At 40.3% G+C, this 21,790-nt stretch overlaps 1 protein-coding gene across 7 annotated transcripts in view; it reads right to left on the bottom strand.

The window, feature by feature from the left end:
• Window positions 1-5,918: 5,918 nt before the first annotated feature.
• Window positions 5,919-21,790, bottom strand: part of CDK14 (cyclin dependent kinase 14) — a 549,017-nt gene continuing 533,145 nt past the window's right edge. For all 7 annotated transcript variants that reach the window (XM_030550522.1, XM_030550528.1, XM_030550523.1 and 4 more), the window contains one exon: window positions 5,919-10,127. The gene's annotated coding sequence lies outside the window, so the exon portion shown is untranslated. The remainder of the gene's footprint in view (window positions 10,128-21,790) is intronic.

Genomic DNA, 21,790 nt, shown 5'->3' with positions numbered 1-21,790 from the left:
TAACATGGCGAAGCAAGGGATTAAAATGGTAAAGTCTTCCCAAACTTGCCCCGGGCCAATGACTACAGCGGAAACATGTCAACCTTGGGCTCAGTGTGTATAGTGCCAGGAGTGGTTTTTGTGCAGCTCCTTCTGGGTAGAGCAGACTGGAAGATGACTATTCCCTGTTGTGGCAACTTTTGAAATTTGTTTTCATTCTGCATTAGAACAAAATCAAGACCTTTACACCATTTTCACAAGAGTGGAATTATGCCAAATGTCAATTTTTGGATCAAAACCTGAGCATTGGTGGTTAGGACACTGGCCTGAGATGGAGGGAGACCCACTCTTCCTGATTCAGAGCTAAGTTTTTCCTGCCAGCTCATTCTGGAATCAGGCAGAGCAGGGACCTTCAATATCCATATCTCACATCTCAGGTCACTGCTCTAACCATGAGGCTATAGAGTATGAGCACGCATCGCTCTCAAACACACAAACACTCGTTTGTGAGTGAGGCTGAGTGGGCTTTGCCATTCTCTCTTTTGGGGACATGAGGTTGTTTGTGTGTGTGTGTGTGTTTGTTTAGTTTTGTAGCTGTTGTGGGTTTAAGTTCAGGATTTCTTTCAGCCCAGAGGGGCAGAGGCTTCAGTTTATTGTGGCTTCTGTGGGTTTAATCTGTGCATGGGTTGCAGATTTTGACTCCAAACTCTGCCTATGTGGAGGAGCATGTTCTAGCTGTGGGGAAGGTGAAAACTGAAAATGTGAGGTATGCCTCCCACATAAGCAAGACTGGTTTTGTGTTTGTTGCCATGTGATGAGCAGGTGGCTCTGGGGACAAGGCGGTTATTTTTGGGACGTCTGAGTTGCTGCAAAGGATGATTTCCCCTCCTTGAGGCAATGGTGCAAGGTGGGTAAAGTTAGTATTAAATGTTTTTTGTCAGCAATACATGCAGCAGACAATCAGGGACCTTTGCTAGAGTACGGAGGAGTTAGCATTGGGGATTGTGGAACTTGAAAGTCTTCCATGACACTAATGATGCTGGGTTGTATGAGAGCTTGCAATATAAAGGCCAGCTCATGTGGGACCTGTTGGATAGCAAAGTTCAGAGTGCACTGGTTAGGGCCTGATTTTAGGGTTGTTCTCAAACAGATGCACTTACTCAGTTTTAATTCACCCTGGAAAAGACATGCGCAGAGTGGAAGATGACTGGCCACTTCAAGATGTAATCGGTCCAACAACAGTCAGGTCCCGTGGGGATTAGGAACTTTGCTGTGATTTTTTTCCTCAGGCCTGTATGCCTCAAAGCATGTGTGGCCATCTGAGATTTAGTGGCTCCTTGAGGATCTTGGTAGGATCTCAGTGCTGAGTGTGGACAGACTTGAACAAGACCTGACACTCTCAAAACTGACTTCTGCCCTAAATGGCTGTGCTTCATGGAAGGCAGTTAGTATTGATGGGTTACCTGTTGAGTTTTACAAAGCCCTTTGGACCCTTCTGGGGCCTGATTTGCTCCAGGTTTTTCAGGAATGTATCAGAGAGAAGATATTGCCACGCAGTTCTCATCAAGTTGTTCTTCTTGCCTAAGAAGGAAGACCTTGGAGAGGTGACAAATTGGAGACTTGTGGCCCTGCTTTGCTCAGACTAAAAACTTTTTTGAAAGGCCTTCTCAAATAGATGAAAACTGAAATCTCTCACCTAGTGCATGCCTAACAGGTCCATTTTTTATAACATTTTCCTATCATGGGATGTAATTTCAACCTTAAAATGTTTGAATTGCATTTTGGGTTGATTTCCCTTGATCTAGACAAGGCTTTTTATCGTGTAGATCATGTCTTTATTTTTTGTGTCCTTTGTGCTTAAGGTGAATGGTGTTTTGAGAAGCTCCTTTTCAGCCTTTAGGGGCATCAGACAGGGTTGTTCCCTTTTTGGATTATTATATGCTTTTGCTATCAAGCCTCAGTGATACATGTTGTGCATGTGCCTTTCTGGCCTTTCCCTCTTCCAGTTTGTACTCTGGTGAAAGTTGTCACATATGCTTATGATATGACTGTGTTTATTACTCATGATTGTGACGTCCAACTTTTGACTGCACGTCAGCGCACGTTTAAGAAGGCTTCTTCAGCTTGCATAAAAGTGGAGGAAGAATGACACCCTCCTGCTATGGACTTGGGTGATTTCCTTCCCCCTCCCCCTTTTCCAAGAGGCTATTGCGGAGCCAAACTGACTTTAAGATACTGGACATTATGCTGGGACCAGATGTATTTTGGGCTGGACTTGGGAGTGAGTTATGGAAAAATTGGAGGGGAGGTTGCAAAGGTGTAAGAGATGTTTGCCTTGACACTCATTCCAAGGGCAGATGTTAGCCATTAAAAGTGCAATTGCCTCTGTGTTGTGGGATAAGTGCATAGTTTTGGATCCCTCGCCACAGTTTTTTAGAAAACGTTTAGAATGTTCTTTTGGCCATCATTGGCTAAGGCAGTGTGTTCTGTAGTTGGCTGTTGCGAAAGTTGGGGGAGGGAGTGTCATGGTCTCATTGTTCTTTTGATCAGACTTGCTACTTTTCAGTTGCAGTTTCCGCAACAGCTGTTTGTCGATGATCCTGTTCCTTGGAAGCAACTAGCTGTTGCTTTTCTTCAGCCGATAGGGGATTTGGGTTTTGATCAGGAACTTTTTTTTTTTTTTTGGCTCATGGGTGCCTCAATGGTGAGGTCTTACCTGGGTTTTTATCAAAGCCTTTAGAGATGTTTTTTAAGCTGAGGCTACAGGCTAGGTGCCTGCAGTTCCCATGACTGCATGCTGAACCCCTTGTTTATAGCCCTGCTGTGAGGAGTCCTAGTCTTATTTCTAGGAGTCTTGTTTCTTCCCTTACTGCAGCAGGTGCAAGAAAACTGATTCATTTAATTTTTATTAATTTTACCTGGGTCGCAGCAGATATCTTGGTTGCCAAGGTTGGTTTCATTCCATTTGCTGGTTTTTTTGGTTTTTAGCAGCGGTGGAATAAGCTCAGCCTAGGGGCAGTATTGCCAGACTTGACAGTTATCTCCTCAAGTGAGCCATTCCCAATTATTCTCATGTTTCTATTTTCTTGCCTGTTGCGGATTGGAATGTTGATAAGCCTGGCAACTTGTTTACCTTCAATGGATTATCTGAATTTACTTTTCATAGCTTAGACCATACCTCACTGTATATGCTTGCTGTACAACGTCGTTATTTTCAAACATTTGGTGATTATCCTGCTATACTATCAAGACGACAGTGTCTGATGATGGACTCCAGCCATCCAGCCTGGAGAACTGTATACAAGCTCCAATTGTAAAGCGGATGGGTGCTCTCCAATGGGAAGTCTCCCTAGGGCTATTGCCATGAATGTGTTTGTGCATCATTTTACTCGTAAAGTATCAGTGTCATATCCTTTTGTTGTGACATGGAGACTTTTTTCATACATTTCTGATGTGTTCCAGGTTACTACCATAATTTGTTTTAATTCAGGCTATTTTTGGGTTATTGTCCCTTGATTTTTCTCCTACTGTATTTATTTTTACTTTTAAGTATAGTTTCACAAATAGAGCCTTGCAAACTTTATTTTGGGTCAAGCAAAGCTGGCCATTTAAAAAAGTTGGTGGTGTAAGGTATTTGGTACTAGAGTTGCCTATATTCTTCAGTTCTTTTAGATTTGTAATTGTTTTATGCCTTCATCTGGAGTTTAGGTATTATATTTTTATAAGTGCTTTGGCTCAATATATTCAGTGGTGGCTATTAGAAATGCACTTGATACTGTTCGGGATGGGCAATTATTTTTGAAGTTGTAATTTATTGTCTTGTTTTTACTGTTTCTGTATTGATTTTATTAAAAGGGTTTTAAAAAGTTTCTCTCCCCCCCTCCCCCCCTTCCCTAGATTAAAACTTAATCAAAACAGCATATTTATTTAGTCAAAAATGTTCTGACCATCTCTTCTACTGGGCACTGATGTCCGTGAAAGTATGGTACATCTATTTAGCATTCTTTGGCTTGAAGTGGGGCTTAGCAAGGTGATGGCTGCAGAAAATTGTAAGAACTTTAGTAGACCCCTCTGGAGAATTACTGTTATTTTAAGGAACGTCTTGATACAGTGTTGAGGCCCATCTGTACAGGGCATAAAGGTTTGCCGATTGCATGCTAAAGTGCTCAGAAAACAAACGACTCAATACCCAAACCAGCAGTTACAACCATTTAAGTTAAATCTTACATAGACTCCACTTACAGCTTGAATGAATTGGTGATGAAATCAAGTAGGAGTTTGGAGTTCAATTGTTGTAAAATTGGAATAATGCAGTGGTAAATCAGGCCAAGTGTCTTAATAAAGCTAGGAAAAATTCAGTGTTTTTTTGTGGATAATTTTGCACAAGAATTGTCACTTCCATTTCATGAGCGTTTGCAACACATCAGAGTTTGATGTCTCAGTTTGATGCAATAGTAATTTTCATATTACATGCAAAACTGTATCTTGGGTATATTTTTAATATAAATACCATCTCTAAAAATGGGCCCATTTTTGCTCAGAATTTTTTTGCTAGGAAACAGCCTATTGCCACTTGAAAACAGGTCATTTTTTTTTAAAAGAACAGGAGTACTTGTGGCACCTTAGAGACTAACAAATTTATTTGAGCATGAGCTTTCGTGGGCTACAGTCCACTTCTTCGGATGCAGGCTGTAGCCCACGAAAGCTTATACTCAAATAAATTTGTTAGTCTCTAAGGTGCCACAAGTACTCCTGTTCTTTTTGCAGATACAGACTAACATGGCTGCTACTCTGAAACCTTTTTTTTTCTTTTTTTAAAAGAAAGCATACTGTGATTAGGTCTATTATGTTCATAACAAAACGATAAAAAACAAAAAAACCCAAACATCCTTCCAGCCAAGCAATTAACATCATATTAAGTTTAGATAGAATTTCAACTGTATTTATTGTTGTGTTTTTGTTTGCCCTATATTGATAGTATCACCTTCTTTTTAAAATAACCTCCTCTGTGCACTATTATCCTGATACAGAATTCAGCAGAGTATTCTGAAACATGAAATTAAAAGTAGAATAATTATATGTTTAAAATTTACTTCACTAATGCCACAATTCAGCAAAGCATTTAAGCACATGCTTCATTTTAAAATGAAGCATGTGCTTACATCTCACTGATTTCAAAGGCTTGTCTAAGCATGCGTTTAAGTGGTTTGCTGAATAGGGATATGCTTAATTATGTGCTTAAAACTAAGTATGTGCTTAGGTGCTTGGCTGAATCAGAGTCTAAAGACTCTTCAATTTATCATCTACAGAATGACAAATTAAATCTTTTTTATGATTAGCAGCTAGACTCAGGATTGCACATTATTGGAAATGTGGGATCCCTCCTCCTCTGGAATTATAGTATATTAAAATATGCACTGTCCTTGTAATGGAAAAGACTCCCAGCAAGTATGTACACAACAGAAGCACCAAACCCAGGGTAAATATTGAGAAATGTGGCCATCCTTTCTAGCCCGTTCCCCAGGGATCCCCAGTCAGAATCTTTAGTCATGTTCTTTAAATATTAACTTGACCCTGAATAAGTAATGTACAGTGAAGTATGTTAATGATTTATTGTAATGTTGCCTTAACAAAAAGTTTTAAAAAATGTTTACAAGCACTATGCTTTTCATTTCTCTGCAAGGAAATTTGTACTGCATGGTAGTTCTACACAGCAACACCAAGGAGAATAGAGAGATTCTGCTATACTTTATTCAATATCATGTTACAAGAAAACAGTTACAGCTGACAAACCATTACATCTTTCATAATACAGACAAATTACAAATGTCACATTTATTTTACTGCACTGCTTACTATGCTGCTGTTCTGAAGTATGTGTGTGTATTTTATATATATATATATAATATATAATATATATATATATATATATAATATATTATATATATATATATAATTACATTAACATTGTTTTCATGTATCAAACCCCTGTTAAAAAGAATGCCTCAATGCATCACACAAAAAGCCCAGCCAAAGTTGGTGAATAGGGATTTTGTATGCAGCACTGTCAAAATACATTTTTTGGGTAGGATTTTTTGTGCATCCTTTTATTTTTGCTTATGTGAAAAAAATGCAAGGCATTAACATACAGTTATGTTGGTAGGGGAGGTTACTGTTAGAGGTGGCAAAACAACATATTTCTATTTATATGGATGTCAGTAGTTTGTCCCCAAGTATGTACAGCCTAAACATTTTATATAAACAAAGGTTACAAAACCAATAATATTCACAGATGAGTATTTTGTATAGAAGCATAACATAGAGCATTGACAACATATTTAGTCATGTGTGCACTTACAAAGAACACACTGAGGTGTATTTCTCCCACCAATCAGTGGGGAACTGATTATTGTAACATCCTTTAGCATTAGTGGGAGTTCCTTGTGTAAAGTTCTCCCTTATACCAAAGGCAAGAATAGCCCCCAATGTCTGCAGGATTGCAGACAGAGTTTTCATGTGCTGCATGAACAGATTTGCTATCCTAAACAATGTTTTTCTGGGAAAAAAACCCCACCATCCAATCCAGGATACTATGCAGTGATGTAATGTTGATACTATCATAGTGCTAAGGGGTCCTGATTAGTGCTGTGCAACTCCCTGCTGGGTCTGGTTCATGTGGGACAGATGAACTGAGCCCAGCAGGACTGAAGATCAAAGCCAGCTGGAGATGGTAATGTATATGGTTATGTTCTATGAACCTGAACTTCCAAGAAATCTTCCCTTCCCACAGATCATCCCCATCACCACCTCTCCTTCCCCCTCCACCTACTATTAATATCTTTATGGAGCTAGGACATGCCTTTGCACTTTTATTGGCCCACTGCCACTCCCTTGGATTTTCAGGGATACCAGACAGCTGTCCCCCTTCCCTCAGGCAAAGCCACCACCTCCCCTCAACATCAGAAAGCATCAAAGGAAAAGCAAGGCGGTAGAAGAGAAATCATCCCACTGTTGCTCCCAGACATGGTATTATTGACTAGAGGCAGGTAGCGTCCCATAGCTTCACAAACTATTGCGCTCTAGGGAGTAATGGCCATTTCTACCAAAACTCAGCAGCTAACCCATGCTTGGGAGTGTGAAGTGCGACCTAACAGAATGCAGCGACTGACAGCAGGAGCAGGATTCTTTCCTAGCCCCTGCTCGTCTCTTCAAGAGGCAATTTGCCTCCTCTTGCTTCTCTGAAGACCCTTCTAGATTTGGGGGTCAGCAGTGGGCCTGTGTGGTGCTCCCTGGAAAGTATTTAGAGGGAGAATGGACAGCTACCACTTCTTAGGGGAGCAATGAAGGAAACATCCAGTTTCAGGATGTTGCAACAGGAGGATTGTTCGGCCTTCCACAGGAAGATCTAATGGTTAGTTGGGGTTCCTAGTTGATGGGTATTGCAGGGTGACAACTCGCTAAGTAGGGGCTGCTCTGGAAGGAGAGGGAGGGGGAGCAGGGCTGTACAATCATAATCACCCAGGGCTAGGGAGTTTTTTGGCACCTAGCCTGAGGTTTCAGTTGCACTGGAACTCGGAGCCCTATCTGCTGTTGAGTTGGTTTGGGGATCTGTGTGAACCTTTTCAAAGTCTTACTCCCACCCTCATCAACTGTCTGAATAAAAGTTATCCATCCACGAAGACAAACGCTCACATTTCAGAATTTCCTCAAGAGAATAATAAATCTGCTGATGAGCACAGGCCACAATGTTCAAACTTGGGTGTCTGAAGTTAGGTGTGTAAATAAGTGACCTGATTGGCAGGAATGCTGAGTTCCCAAAATTCTACTGGGAGTTCAGAGGTGCTCAGCCCCTTTGAAAATTGAGTCACTTTCTATTTAGGCACCTAAATCTAAATTCACATACCCAACTTCAGGCACTCAAATGTGAACATTTTGGCCATAACCATTAACGATTTCAATGGTTGTTTAAAAGCGGGAGAGAAGAGAGGGATATACACTTGATTTAAGCAAATGCTATGCTTGAGTTACCATAGATAAGTAAGGTGCTAGACTTGTATCCCTCCGAAGGGAACAGTTTGGGGAATTACTCTCTATATCAAACCACCAGATGTTTCACGGAGCAGCATAATTGCTCACCCTCCCTATTTAAGCTGCCAAAGTAAAAGATATATGTCTAAGGAACTGCCCTTATTTTCCTAAATGAAAGCTTTGTTACATTTTCAAAAATTCTACAGATTTTTGAAGTAAAGCCTTTCTTAAAAAATAGCTAATTTTAAACATCAAATTGCATATGATTTAAATAGCAAAGATAACGTACAAAAGATTTTTCTCTAAAAAATAAAATGAAACATGTAACTCAAAGCAAATGACATATAAGGCAATTTTCATTTGTGATGAGTCTGAAAAGTTCAGTGGGCTTGCTGCTTATTTTTTCCACCTCCTGTCCTTGTAAGTACCAGAATGAATTTGTAGTAAGTTTTAAAATAGGATTGTGATTTAAGTAGCTTTCTTGTAGTTTTTACTAGTTTCTAAACAACAGAGATGACACAGGGGACATATGGTTTTCATGACTGTGCAGCTATTGGGTGTATTTTCACATCTTAACTGTGTTTGAAAGTACAGAGCAATATTTACTGTAGTTCATAAGAGGAAAGCTCTACTGGTAGCTTTTGAACAATCCAGGATTTGCCTTGTTGGGTGTTCTTTCCTAGTTCCCAACAGAAACACTGCTAGAGTTTAATAAAGGAACTCTTTCCCCCTTCCCTCCAAACAAAACATTAAATGCTAAACCAGTGCGCTTTTTTGGCAGTTGATGCATCCAGGAAGCAGAGGAACTTCATGTTTTGAATAAAATAGCCTAACAAGTCCTTCTGTTCAAGCACCATTATAACTCAACAGCAGGATTTGCCCCATTGCCAGTCTCTCTGAATTCCAAGTTTTGTACATTAGGGCGGTCATATTCCACAAGTTCCCCTCAAGCCCTGCCTCCCCAATCCAGGGGAGCAGAGGTGTCCTTTTTTAAAATGACATGACTGCACTGTTTGCCAAGTTTGCATTTGAGTGATTCAGTCAAAAAAAGAACTTAAATACACAGTAGCTGGTGGCATCCTCCAATCAGATTAAAATGTCTAAGGAAAATAAGTGAAAGTGCTTTGGTATGGAACAGCACACGTTTTAGATCAGGGTGACTTTTCATTTTGCTTTCTAAGAAGCAAAACAACAAAGGTAGTTTTAGTGGCTCATTCAGCAAATACTGTTTCTGCACCCTAGTGTCTGTCCTAAAGTAAACTCAATTCTGTTTCATGCTCTTTCTGTTTTCTTTTTCGGCAAATATTCCAGAAGTTAAATAGGGTGTGGAAAAAGTAAGTAAAGATGGAGCCAAGACCTATAAAACATATTTTAAAATCTATATTAGCAAAGGGTAAGGAATTCATGACTGTATCTGTTAGCATAGTATGTTCTGTCATTTTTTCTTCACTGCAGGCCTATTTTGTAAAGTGGCATGCTATGCAGCCTACACGGAATAACCAAATTCTGAGTTCTAAATAAACATGCAATTATTTCCAGGTTTTAAAAAAAAATGGATGTGAACATTCTGAAGAGGTAAAAATTCACTTTAGGAATAATGGCAAGATACTGTACTTGTCAGTCAATCTGAGGACTTGGGCTTGCTCTAGCTAGAAATAGCCTCCCAACTGGTTGAAAAATATGCCCAACTCTCAAAGAAAACACACATTTTTATGCCACTATTGGCATTTATGTACAGACATTATTGAACAAGTGTGAACACCAAATGTGTTGTCTTAATGTATTTAAGACCTTGCTGGTGAAAGCATAAAAATCTTTACAAAGACGCTGTGCTGCAGTGGAAAATCAAACAAAATCAAACACAAAAGGCTGAAAAGAGTACATCCCATGTACCAGTAAGCAAAAGCTAAATCTTCACGTAGTTCTCTGAAATCACAAGGTATCCAAATGCGTGCAAGGTTTTAAGTAAATTGCAGGGAAAAACGGAGTCTTGCCAGCTTCGATTTTCTTTTGAATGAAATCCACCAGAGAGAAAAGAAGGAGACAGGGCCACGGTTCCTTCAAATCATTGGTCCCCTAATCAGGTTCTGTTTCCCTCCTGAAGAGTGGTGAGCGTAATCCTGTAAGGGAAAAATAGAAATTATAAGCAGTCTCATGACTGGCATCATTTTATGATTTCTGAACCTAAAAAGTATGTTTGCCCACAGCCAGCACTCATTACTTTATTGCTCCCACTCTGACCAAAATACTACAAACCCAAAACATACAGAGATGAGGTGTCTCAACAAAGCAACAAAGCTAAAGCAGTGGTCCCCAAACTTTTTCTGCTGCACCACACCTTACCCGTAATGGAATCAGCCACACCCTCATGAGAGCCCGCGGTCAGGGCCCGGGGCTGGGGCTTGGAGTGGGGTCATGGCCTTATTGAAATTCCGGGAGGCTGTCAGGAGTGAAGCCTCAGCTGGGCTGGAACCCTTGGTTGAGTGTGGAAATGCGGCTGGGGTGGGGCCAGAGGTGGAGCACAGCTGGGAGCAGAATGGTGCTGGGTGGTGCTCCCTCCCCGCTCCCCGTATGGGCTGGGCCAGGCCTCACTGCACGTGCCTCTCTGAATGTTCCTCCGCATCCCCCAAGGGGGGCGTGCCCCGCAGTTTGGGGACCACTGCCCTGAAGCCAGCATTTTCCAATCGGGTGCCTAAACTAAGGCGCCTAAGTCCTTACTAAGGGATCTACATAAAAGTGGCCTACTCTTCAGAGGGGTCATGAGCACCAACACATTCAACTGGAGTGTATACACAGGTATAGGTGGTACCAGACAGCTGTCTCTGCAGGAGATGCTCACACCCTAGGCACGTAAAGAGGAACCTGCTGTTTATTGGTATAGCATTTGGAGCTTATAAGCTATGTCTGCTCCCTTCCCCTGCTGCTCATCCTGTACTGCACCTAGCAGTTGCGCTAATGACCATTCTCTTCTCCTAACAGAGGGCTGGACAGCTGAGGCTGATCTACCTGATAAACGGACACCCTCAGACTTTGCTCCAAAAGGAGTTCGCTTATATATAGGTATATATAGCAAATAGCTCTGTAAACTCGACCTGGTAATGATAAACACCCAGGAACACAAAACACTCATTTTTATTTTGGTGCTTTTCTAGCATATGTATGTTGTAATCATTTCCCTAGTTTTATCTTTGAATTATGCCAGTGATTTCCATTTCATCAAACTCACTCCCAATTATTGATTCTGAAAAGACGGCTTGTGATCATTCTGTTATTTATTTGGGGCCAGTCAAACAGATTGAGGACCCGTAGGGCATGATCCTGAAGTACTTAAATAAAAATCCCATTGACTGTAATAGGGGCCATAGCTGAGTAAGGGCTGTAAGGAATGGATCCACTGGAAGGATTTAAGTTTTGTCACTAGCACTTTTAACCTTTAAATATCTCCAAATGGGTTTCTATACAAGCTCTTTGCTGAAGAAGATCGGGAATTCTGTAATTACCTAAAGACAGGTTCGAAATACAGATATTGTTTTTAAAACAACAGGTTTTTCTAAAAGATGAGATTTGAACTATGGGCACTTGTTACACTTTTAAATGGAATTGCAAGGATAGATTCACATATACAAGAAAATAGCACTTAAAAAGGCAGTTACATAAAAATATTTATCAGATTTAGAGCTCTGTTGGTATTAGCACCTCCTAAAACTACACAAATCAAATGGTGGGCGCCACTGACTCCAGTCTATAAGGACCTTATTTCAACACCAAGAAAGAAACAATCGCCTGAAAAACTAATGCAAACTGCAGCTTCAAGCATAAAACTTTAATTGCTTTTTTCATCAGAAGTAGCTTAAACAATTTCCACCTTTTGCAATTTCTCTCTCTCCACCCATGCCAGGCTCATTATCACAGTCCCTGAGTGCTCCTCTCCCTCTCCATTAAAACTACACAGCCCTTGAGCTAGATCAACAAAAATACACTATGAGTGGTGTGTGGCAGTTAGTGTCTTATGGCCTCTTGGAATTTGACCATTTCTGGAGTCCTATGTGGGTTGTTTTCCAATTGCCTTTGTGATTTGTGTTGGACACCTACCAACACTTAACTCCTGGCATCCACATGAAAATCCCACTCTTCCGTTGGCTGCTTGTTATGGCTGATGCCTCAGTATCTCTGGTTTCAAAGACCATATTGAAGATGACCTCTCTAGTTGACACTTATGTAAGTAGGCGCACTATTTTGGGGATTAAAATTTCACTAGTGCTCATTGGTGACATTTTGATAATATTCCCCAAACTCCACGTTTTCCTAAACTAACACTGCTTAGTGGAGACCTCCACCATCCTATATGGAAGCAACTCACAAACAGGAAGATTTATAGATCCTGGAACCTGTTCAATGTTCAGTGGGGATAGATGGGTCTCTTGCACCTTGGGTTTATATTCTGCAGCCCTAACTTTGGTCTGGTTGCCCTGCTGATCCCTGTGCTTCCTGTACTGCTTAAAAATGTCATTGCAGGCAGAGAACAGCTGGCCAAACTATAAGGGTAAGCACATAATGCTGGAGTCCCAGGACTTGGTATAACAAGCAAAGCAGACATCATCCAATATGAGTGACAAAATGACTGGGACATAAGACAAGACCCTGTCCAGATGTTGCTTTTCAAATTAACCAGATCTGGGATAACAAAACTTGAGTCTCTGGCATTTGTAACAGAAGGACAAAGAAAGAAGTTTCCAGACTGCTCTTTGCCACAGTGAACAAACAAAAACTTTCCCAGTGACACTAAAATTTTCCAGTTGCAAAACACCTAAACTCTTCAAGCTTTGGCTCTCCATGTAAAACTGATCAAACACAGACAACTCTCTAATGAAGGGCCAACATGACTCCTGTGCCATGCCAAGAACTCTCCAGTCGCAAACAGATGTTCAGCACTTCACAGAATCAGGCCAGCGGTTGTGGAGAACAGGGGTCACCCAATGGAATTAATAGGCAGTATTGATAAAACAAACATAAAGAAGTATTTCTTCACACAATGCACAGTCATCCCGTGGAACTCGTTGCCAGCAGATGTTGTGAGGGCCAAAAGTATAACTGCATTCAAAAAGAATTAGATAAGTTCATGGAGAATAGGTCAGGGATGCAGCCCCATGCTCTGGGTGTCCCTAAGCCTCTGACTGCCAGAAGCTGGGATTCGGAGATAGGGAATTGGTCTCTTGCTAATTGCCCTGTTCTGTTCATTCCCTCTGAAGCATCTGGCACCAGCCACTGTTGGAAGACAGAATATTGGGCCAGATGGACCATTGATCTGACCAGTAAGGCCATTCTTATGCTCTTATGCTAGCACAAATGATTTACGACACTAAACAGCAAGAGCTGCCATTTTACATGCTGGGAAACACTGACAGCATCATTTTGGTTACAAGATGGAATAAGGACTGACAGTGGTGATTAACATGTGGGGTAATGTTCAAAGATTTCTATAGAGGCTCCTTTGTTTCTCTGATGGGGCTCTGAATAAGAACCCCCTTAACTGTTACAGTGTAGTTCTCTCATCCCCAGTGCTGACTGCTTCTGATACACCTTTCCTTTGGCTTTCAGGTTGGTAATACAGTCATTGCGAAAGGGTTACTGGAGAGCAATGTGGTCCATGCTGCCCCTACCTTTCAAGCCCCAAACATCTAAGACCCAAGGCTGTTCCTGAACCAGGATTCTCTATATGATAGCAATTCTGCTTTTGCATGTAAAAAGAGAGAGATCTATTCTAGAAAAATTCTCACTAAAATTTCCTATTTTTTTTTCTGACCATACAAATCAACGTTTTGCTTGGTGACTTTACAGATCGTGTATATGGCCCCTGGTCACAGCTTCGCTTATAAAAGCATAAGCTGCAAAATGGAATATTTACAACTTATGATTTCCCAAGAGCAAACAAGGGCTCTTTCAGATCTCCTTAAAGTACCGTCTGACATGTAACAGACTGCCTTAAAAATGAACTTTTATTTTTGCACTGCAGGATGAGACAGTTTAGATTTTCATGTCTCTATTAAAAATAATAAAAGATTATAAGCAAGTTAATGATGCATCTGAAATATTTAATGATGCAAATCAAGCAATGTAATTGTATGTAATTGTAACTGTATGAAATTCTCTGCTGCATACACCCTGTTTTGTCATACAATTTATTAATCCAGCTTAAAAATAAGCAATGAATAACTGTATAATATTGCAGCTGTTGATGTAATAGCAACACTATTAAAGGATACAAAAGCTTTGTATTTTAAATATTAATTCTAAGTCTCAAGGCCTGGGGCAAGGGAGGGGTGACTAAGAGGCCAAGACTTCCTGCAGATTTTCTTTTTTCTCATTTATGAAAGGACAGTTCTTCCCTTTAAAAATATTTGTCTCTACTTCCCTTACAGGCTACTTTTGGCAGCCTCAGCATCCTTCCCAAGGTGCTATTAATTAGGGAGCAAATTATAAAACAGGGTGGAGCTGTGCTCATGCAGAGTCCTTAACATGCAAAGCACTCTCCGAGTGCAGTTCTATTTAGCAGCACTTTAGACAGTTCATTCCTATGAAATACGGTTGTAAACACAAATGCAACCAGGTAACTGGGGGATACTGCATTTCCTGGAAGGTGAAATATACTGGCAATTTAAGACCATCAACAATGGTCCCCTCCCCATATTAATATACCCAGCTATTGCTCCATAAAATTGTATAATATTAACAGATAATGCATTTCTTTCTTGTTTATTTTTTATTCACCTCTGTACTAGTGAAGCCATTAAAATAAATATATTATCGATAAAATTTGTATTCCGGTAATATCTACATACAGCTCTTTGCTATCATTGTTAATTAACTGGATCACGAATACCCATAATGCAGCTTTATTCTGACCCACATGCCCTATGAACTAGATTTTTTTTGGATTCAGTTTTCTTAAAACCAACTGTCAGCATCATGTGATGGAAGAGATGAAAAATGAAAATGAGCATTCCTGCTGTGCAGGTGAGTGACCTGTGGGAGACAGCTCTGCCTGGTAGGATTTTTACACGTACCATCAGACACAGACCAATTGATTAGATCATCATATACCCGCCACCAACTAGGCTCAAGAGACTAATTAGAGAGAGTACTGCCTGCGCAGGCACCCCATTGACACCTAATTTGCTCAGCCAAAGCCTTTGGGGAGAATGTATTATCTCTGCAGCTGCACTTCATGCATTTCTGATTTGAGGCATAAGCAAGAAGTACTTCATCACTCTTTTGAGCAAACTGAATGCATAAGCCCTTAAGTACTGAATACAAGCAAACAGAGAAATTAAATCAGGAAAGCCTCTTATAAACGCTTCACCCCCCTCAAATATAGGTACATATACATACATTATTTAAGCTCTGTGTCTAGATGCACACACACACACAGAGCATATATAAGTACGTGTATGCATAAATGTATGTAAAATATACATATATAAACAGACATTTATAGAAATACATATTTAAAAAAATACACTTTTTATATATTACAAGGTACTTTGTTTCTCAAATGGATTTACATTGCGGCAAGTTTTTAAAATACTTTTGTTATATTATATGAAAAACATTATTTGCAGTATGGTTAGCTTAAGCCTTCTATTTCTCCACAGGCCAGGATCAGTACAGACAGCTGCCTGTTAGGTTTCTTTACATATCTTCAGTGGCATTAGCTCAGAGGTGAAATAAGTGATTATTTCAGTACTGATTCTAGCTCATTTGTAGACTTCTCTTCCATAGGCTAAACCATACAGCTGGTTTGTTGAGGAATATTGTTCACTGGGGCTAAGCATATGACTACTCAAAACTGATTTATCCTGGGCTTCAGTTTTATCCAGTTACTCCATGCTCCTAAAATGCACTGGGGAGGCAAGTCTTAAGGCCGGGATTAAAAATTTATTTTAAAATAGATTATTTGACTCTAGAAATAAATTATGATTTTTCCAAACTGGCAATGTTTACAGGAAATATTTTACAACAGACTTTATTATTCAATTCTCTAGCTCACACACTGCATCATTCAAACAAAAAATGGCAGTCTCTCATCACCCCTCAGCGAGATATACTAGAATGGTGCAGAAATGAGGTCTCTTATTTCCAAGACCTCGTCTATACACAAACTTGCACCAGTTTAAAGCTGTGTCTCAAATTTAATTAAATTGGTGCCAACTCCTGTGTGGACACTCTCAAGTTGGTTTAAGAGTATCTATGCAGGATTTTGCACGTTTAATTAAAATGATTTTAAAAGAGATTTTAGCTAAATTGGTGCATGTTGTGTGTATAGGAAGGTGTAAGACTTAATTCCCTTTACCAGATATACTTGGGCAGTGACTCTCTGCCTTTTTCATAAGATGGACCACACCTTAATACAGATGGTATCTCCTCCTATTCTGTCACACAGGCCACATCCCTTTTAGATCATTTATATTTATTTTTAGCTGCCTTTACTTGCAGCTTATCCTGCTGGAGACAAACTGAGGAGCTAGCTCTATGTGATCAGCCAGTGTTATACAGAAAATTTACTCATATGCTATTAAATATCATCAGAACCATGCTAGTCAAATACGTAAAAGGTTTTCTGAGGCATTTTATTTACTCTTCTATACCATGTCTTACTACTTCATTGTGTTCATTTGCTAATTCGCAATGAGTCTCTCTGATTTCAGTCCCATATAGAAAAATATTAGTGCACATTTTAAACCATGTCCAAAAATCCTAAGTCAGGAATATTAATAAAAATGTAGGCAGTGTCTGTTATTCATAGTTCCTGATCCTGCAAAGAACTTTGCCTGGGATACTTCCTGCTCCCGCACAGAGTCCCGCATTCAAGCACCTGAATGGAGATCATTGGAGGATCAAGATTTTGTTCTATTTACAAGTAAAAGACCCGGTAAATGAATTGCCAGATATGAAGAAGTAAACTCAACCAGAAAAAAATAAGAGTACTAACATGAGTATACAAATATCAATGCATTTAAAAAAATAGCACATAGCCACCTTTCTAATCATAAACAACCAAACACCCTTGCCCCACCTCTTCCCTAAGGCCCTGACCCCTGCTCACTCCATCCCTTCACCCACCATTGCTAGCTCTCTCTCACCCTCATTCGCTTTTCACCAGACTGGGTCAGGGGATTAGGGAGTAGGAGGGGGTGAGGGCTCTGGCTGGAGATGCAGGCTGAGGTGGGGCTGGGGATGAGTTTAGGGTGCAGGAGGGGGCTCAGGGCTGGGGCAGGGGATTGGGGTGCGAGAGGGGGTGAGTAGTGCAGGCTCTGGCCGGGTGGTGCTTACCTCAGGCAGGGTGGTGCTTACCTCAGGCAGCTCCCAGAAGCGGCTGGCATGTCTGGCTCCTATGGAGAGAGATGAGGGGGCTCTGTGCATTGCCCGTACCTGCAGGTGCCGACCCCACAGCTCCCACTGGCTGTGGTTCCTGGCCAATGGGAGCTGTGGAGCTGGTGCTCAGGGTGGTGGGCACCGTGCAGAACCCTCATGGCCACCCCTGCGCCTAGGAACTGGACATGGCAGCTGCTACCAGGAGCCATGCAGAGCCAGGGCAGGCCGGGAGCCAGCCTTAGCCCTGCTGCACCCAGTCAGCAGTGCTGACCGGAGCTGCCAGGGTCCCTTTTCGTCTGGACATTCCAGTTGAAAACCAGATGCCAGGCAACTCCAGCCACCAAGGATGATTGGACCAGTAGTATGCTGCAGTGGACAGGGCATTAGATTGGGACTCAAAAGACCTGGTTCTATTCTTGACTCTGCCACGGAATAGATGCATGATCTTGAGAAAGTCATTTCACTTCTGTGTGTGTCTGTTTTGTTTGGTTAGACTCAGACTCAGACTCAGACTCTAGGACTGGAAGGGACCTCGAGAGGTCATCGAGTCCAGTCCCCTGCCCTCATGGCAGGACCAAATACTGTCTAGACCATCCCTGATAGACATTTATCTAACCTACTCTTAAATATCTCCAGCGATGGAGATTCCACAACTTCCCTAGGCAATCTATTCCAGTGTTTAACTACCACTGAAGTCTGAAGTATCAGGGGGTAGCCGTGTTAGTCTGTATCCACAAAAACAACAAGGAGTCCGGTGGCACCTTAAAGACTAACAGACTTTTTTTGTGCGTAAGCTGAGTCTGAGTATCACTGGTCTAAGGAATGGCATGGACAATCTTCTGGCTCATTTAAACAAAATAAACAAGAACTATTCAGGACTTAAAGATAGCTCCATGAAGTACTGAAAATATTTTAAATAAGCATAATTCAGCAGATTCAAATACTAAACATGACAAAAAGTGAGGCAGTACAAGTTTATCTATTATTATCAAGGTCTTTAAAATACCTTATCAATCTCTGGAGCCAGTTTTGGATCTAGCTACCTTTGTAAATATTTTGATGTGTTGAATATGTGTTTGGGTGGAGGAAAGAGAAAGAAATAAGAGACAGGAAAGTAGAAGCCTAATAAAAATTCATTTTTCATCCATATTTCTGCTTTTGATAAATGTTTTCTCTAGTGTTTTTCTCCAAAAGGGAAGATATTTTTGAGACCAGTAAAGAATTCTTAATTAATCTGGAATTCTGAGTTATGAAAGCCTTTGGTTTTAGCTTAAGAGATGGGACATCATTACAGTTGCATCCTGGATAGCAAAGAATCCTTCTAGTTGAAAGCTGCTATTTTTTAAGATCCATCAGGTTATACAACTCTGTTTGCTGGTCTGGCTTTTCAGAGACTGAACATCATGCCAAAGTAGTCACATAAATTAAAATAAATCCTATAGAGCAGCATTGCAAATGAATAAGTATATATAAAATTAAATAGACTGGAAATCTCACAAGCTGAATCATAAAGTATATGAGATTAAATGGCAGCTTTAAGTAACAGATCTACTTTACATTTTAGAATGTTTTCCAGTACCATTACAGTACATAGGGCTATACTGTCCAGTCCTGCAGACCACATCACAGAAGAGGGTCACAGAGATCAGGAAGGCTTGAAGATGACCTTCTGAAGCTGGGGTTATAGTCTCCCAATCCAGCAGAGACTGAGAATCTACAAGGAAAGGAAGCCCCAGTTCTGCATAGCAGCTTGCCCCCTCCATGCTACCTTTCCCTCCTCACTGTGCTTTCATTAGCTGGGTCCCCACATGGCTGTGCAATTGTAACACCTGAGGGAAGTAATGCTGCTTGAAGCCTGTTTGGGTTTCTGACTGAAATTCTGTGGGATGCTACCGAAAGATCTGTGGGATCTGTGGGAAACCTGTTCTATCCCTCCCAGACCTGGTCTTTTGTAGAAAGTCATGCGCAATTTTGACACTGTAGAACTGCAGCAGAGGAGCATCTCTAGAATAGGGGAGGACAGTATTGCAGAATTGCAGTTGGGGGCTGCTTGACTTGTACTACTGGAGAAGAAAAGAGTGAGCCTGGAAGTTTGATTTCCTATGAGAAGTAAATGTTCTGTCTAAGCTAGGAACTCTTTTCATGCCCATAGTCAGATATGACCAGTGATTTTGGGTGTCCAGTTTGAGACACCTTATAGGGGCCTGATTTTCAGAAAATGTGGAGCAGACACTCTCTGAAAACCAAGACTTTTTTTTTAAAGGTGTCTCAAGCTAAGCCCTCAAAACCACTAATTGCTTCTGAAAATCTTGGTCCATATTTGTATCCAGTTCTGCAATACACTTTATATGTTCCTCACCTTGAACACAAATAATAGATGCTAGATCAGGCATTACCTATACCTATGGTTGGTACATAAGAGTGGGAACTATAACCTTTTCTTTCAGTGCCATTGCATCAGTTTTCTTGTAACTGTCAAGAAAAAAATACTCTCTCTTTTGAAGCCCTATTATATATTAAATGTAAGGTTTTGCATGGCTCATTTAAATAGTTTAAATGACACAAGGTTAAGAACAGAAAAGTCTTTCACCGAAGGTGGTTAGTTCTTTTTCAAAGATTTAATATTATTTGAAGCTTACTTTCACTGCATTCCTTTACCTTGGCTGTTTCCCAAGTGGGTATAAGTTAATTAAATAGGATTTTGACCATTTAACCTTCCATATAAACTGTATCTTTACCTAAGTCTATTTAAATAAATCAAATAAAAAGCAATCATGCGGCAAAATATGTCTTTTTACAGCTGTGAAGAAAACAAACATGTCTAATAAGGCTATTTGTAAGTACTTAGTAGTCAAAGCTGCAGCAAGGAGTCATGGATGATTTTAATTAAAAAAATATGGGTGGGCGTATAAATTCATTTATGATGGATTTTCTCAATCTGAAACTTCTCTAGCATTATTACAGAATAATGCTGTAGCCTCAGAATTACCCATTTGTTGTAGGCAACTACTGTTCAATCCACTTGGTTAACTTTCAATATTTTTTTTTTAGAGACCAGCTACACTTTATGTGAATCATAAAACAAGTGAAAGGGATGAAGATAAAAGAGGGGGGAGAGGGAGAAGGAAGAAGAGACAGTAACAATAAAACCAGGATAATTTGTTGTGATTTCTATAGACATTAGACTTTCTGGAGTCAGATTTTTAAAGACGGGAAATTAGTACAGAAATCTAGACTTGTGTTTACAAACACAGGTAATTGTGCATTTGTGTTCCCTTTTGCACACAATCACTCATTTTGCATTTTCAAGCATAGGCTTGCAACTGGAAATGCAGGCTTTACGGGTATATCTATTGCCCCCTCAAAATATCTGGCCGCTTCTTGAACTTCATCAGGAAATCAAGTATATTCTGGGTTTGAAGGATTACAGTAACAGTTTCTGTAGCCAAAAGATAAAAAAAATTAAATGATTAACTAACGATATCTCACCTATGAAGAACACAGAGACAAGTAAAGCCACCTCTATGCAATTTGTATGCGACAGTGGCTTTTCCTGGTCCTAGAATCTGCAGTGGTAAAGAATTTGCCAATGAAGCAGGGGAACTGATCCAGTCTTTCTTCCACTGCAGGAACTTTACATTTCAAGTATTATAAAAGATGTAATGTTCTGTGTATTTTAGAACCAAATCCTGCCAACACCATGGATTGCTGTGTAAATAGTGATACTAACAGATGCACTACAGTAATTCTCAGCTGAAGGTGATATCACATCTGTTCTGGGATGATAATTATTTGATAGGTGACACCTTCCTATTCCATTGCACTCCTCTGAACCTGACACTGATGAGTTGCAATCCCCCCAGTAAATCACAGGTTGGTGGAAGAAAGCAAGATAAAAGTATCATCTGCAATATAACTCCCTTCCCACTTTGCAGACTCAGCCGCACAAAAGTAGTGATGTAGCCTTGTGAGCATGGTCCCTTGATGACCTACTCACTAGAACCCTGTATAGGGCTATTTTTTTAATCCCACTCCCACCTCGTTTCTTGCATTTTTATCCCACTCCCACTTGGAAAAACCTTAGGTCCCACAAATCCTGCAAGATTCCCCCAAGCTACTAATCTTCCCCCCCCGCCAAAAAAACAGTCAGTTAATATATGATATGTATTAACTGAATTCAGACACAATTTTTACCACCAAAAGAATTAAACAAATCTTGCTTAAACCATGTAAAAACTTCTTTAACCCGTTATAAATAGATATCAATTCTCTTTCTATCCCTCGCTTAAATTTAAGTACTAAAACATCTAAAAAAACCCTTGCTTTACATTTCTGATATTTGATTTATGACAAACTGACAAGAGATTTAGTGTTTTCCCGCAAATTACCGCAGTTTCATTTTTTGCCCACC

Source organism: Gopherus evgoodei, chromosome 2 (assembly GCF_007399415.2).
Source record: "Gopherus evgoodei ecotype Sinaloan lineage chromosome 2, rGopEvg1_v1.p, whole genome shotgun sequence".
NCBI classification, from domain to species: Eukaryota; Metazoa; Chordata; order Testudines; family Testudinidae; genus Gopherus; species Gopherus evgoodei.
Note: the sequence above shows the minus strand (reverse complement) of the source record. Positions and strands in the feature narration are given on the sequence as shown.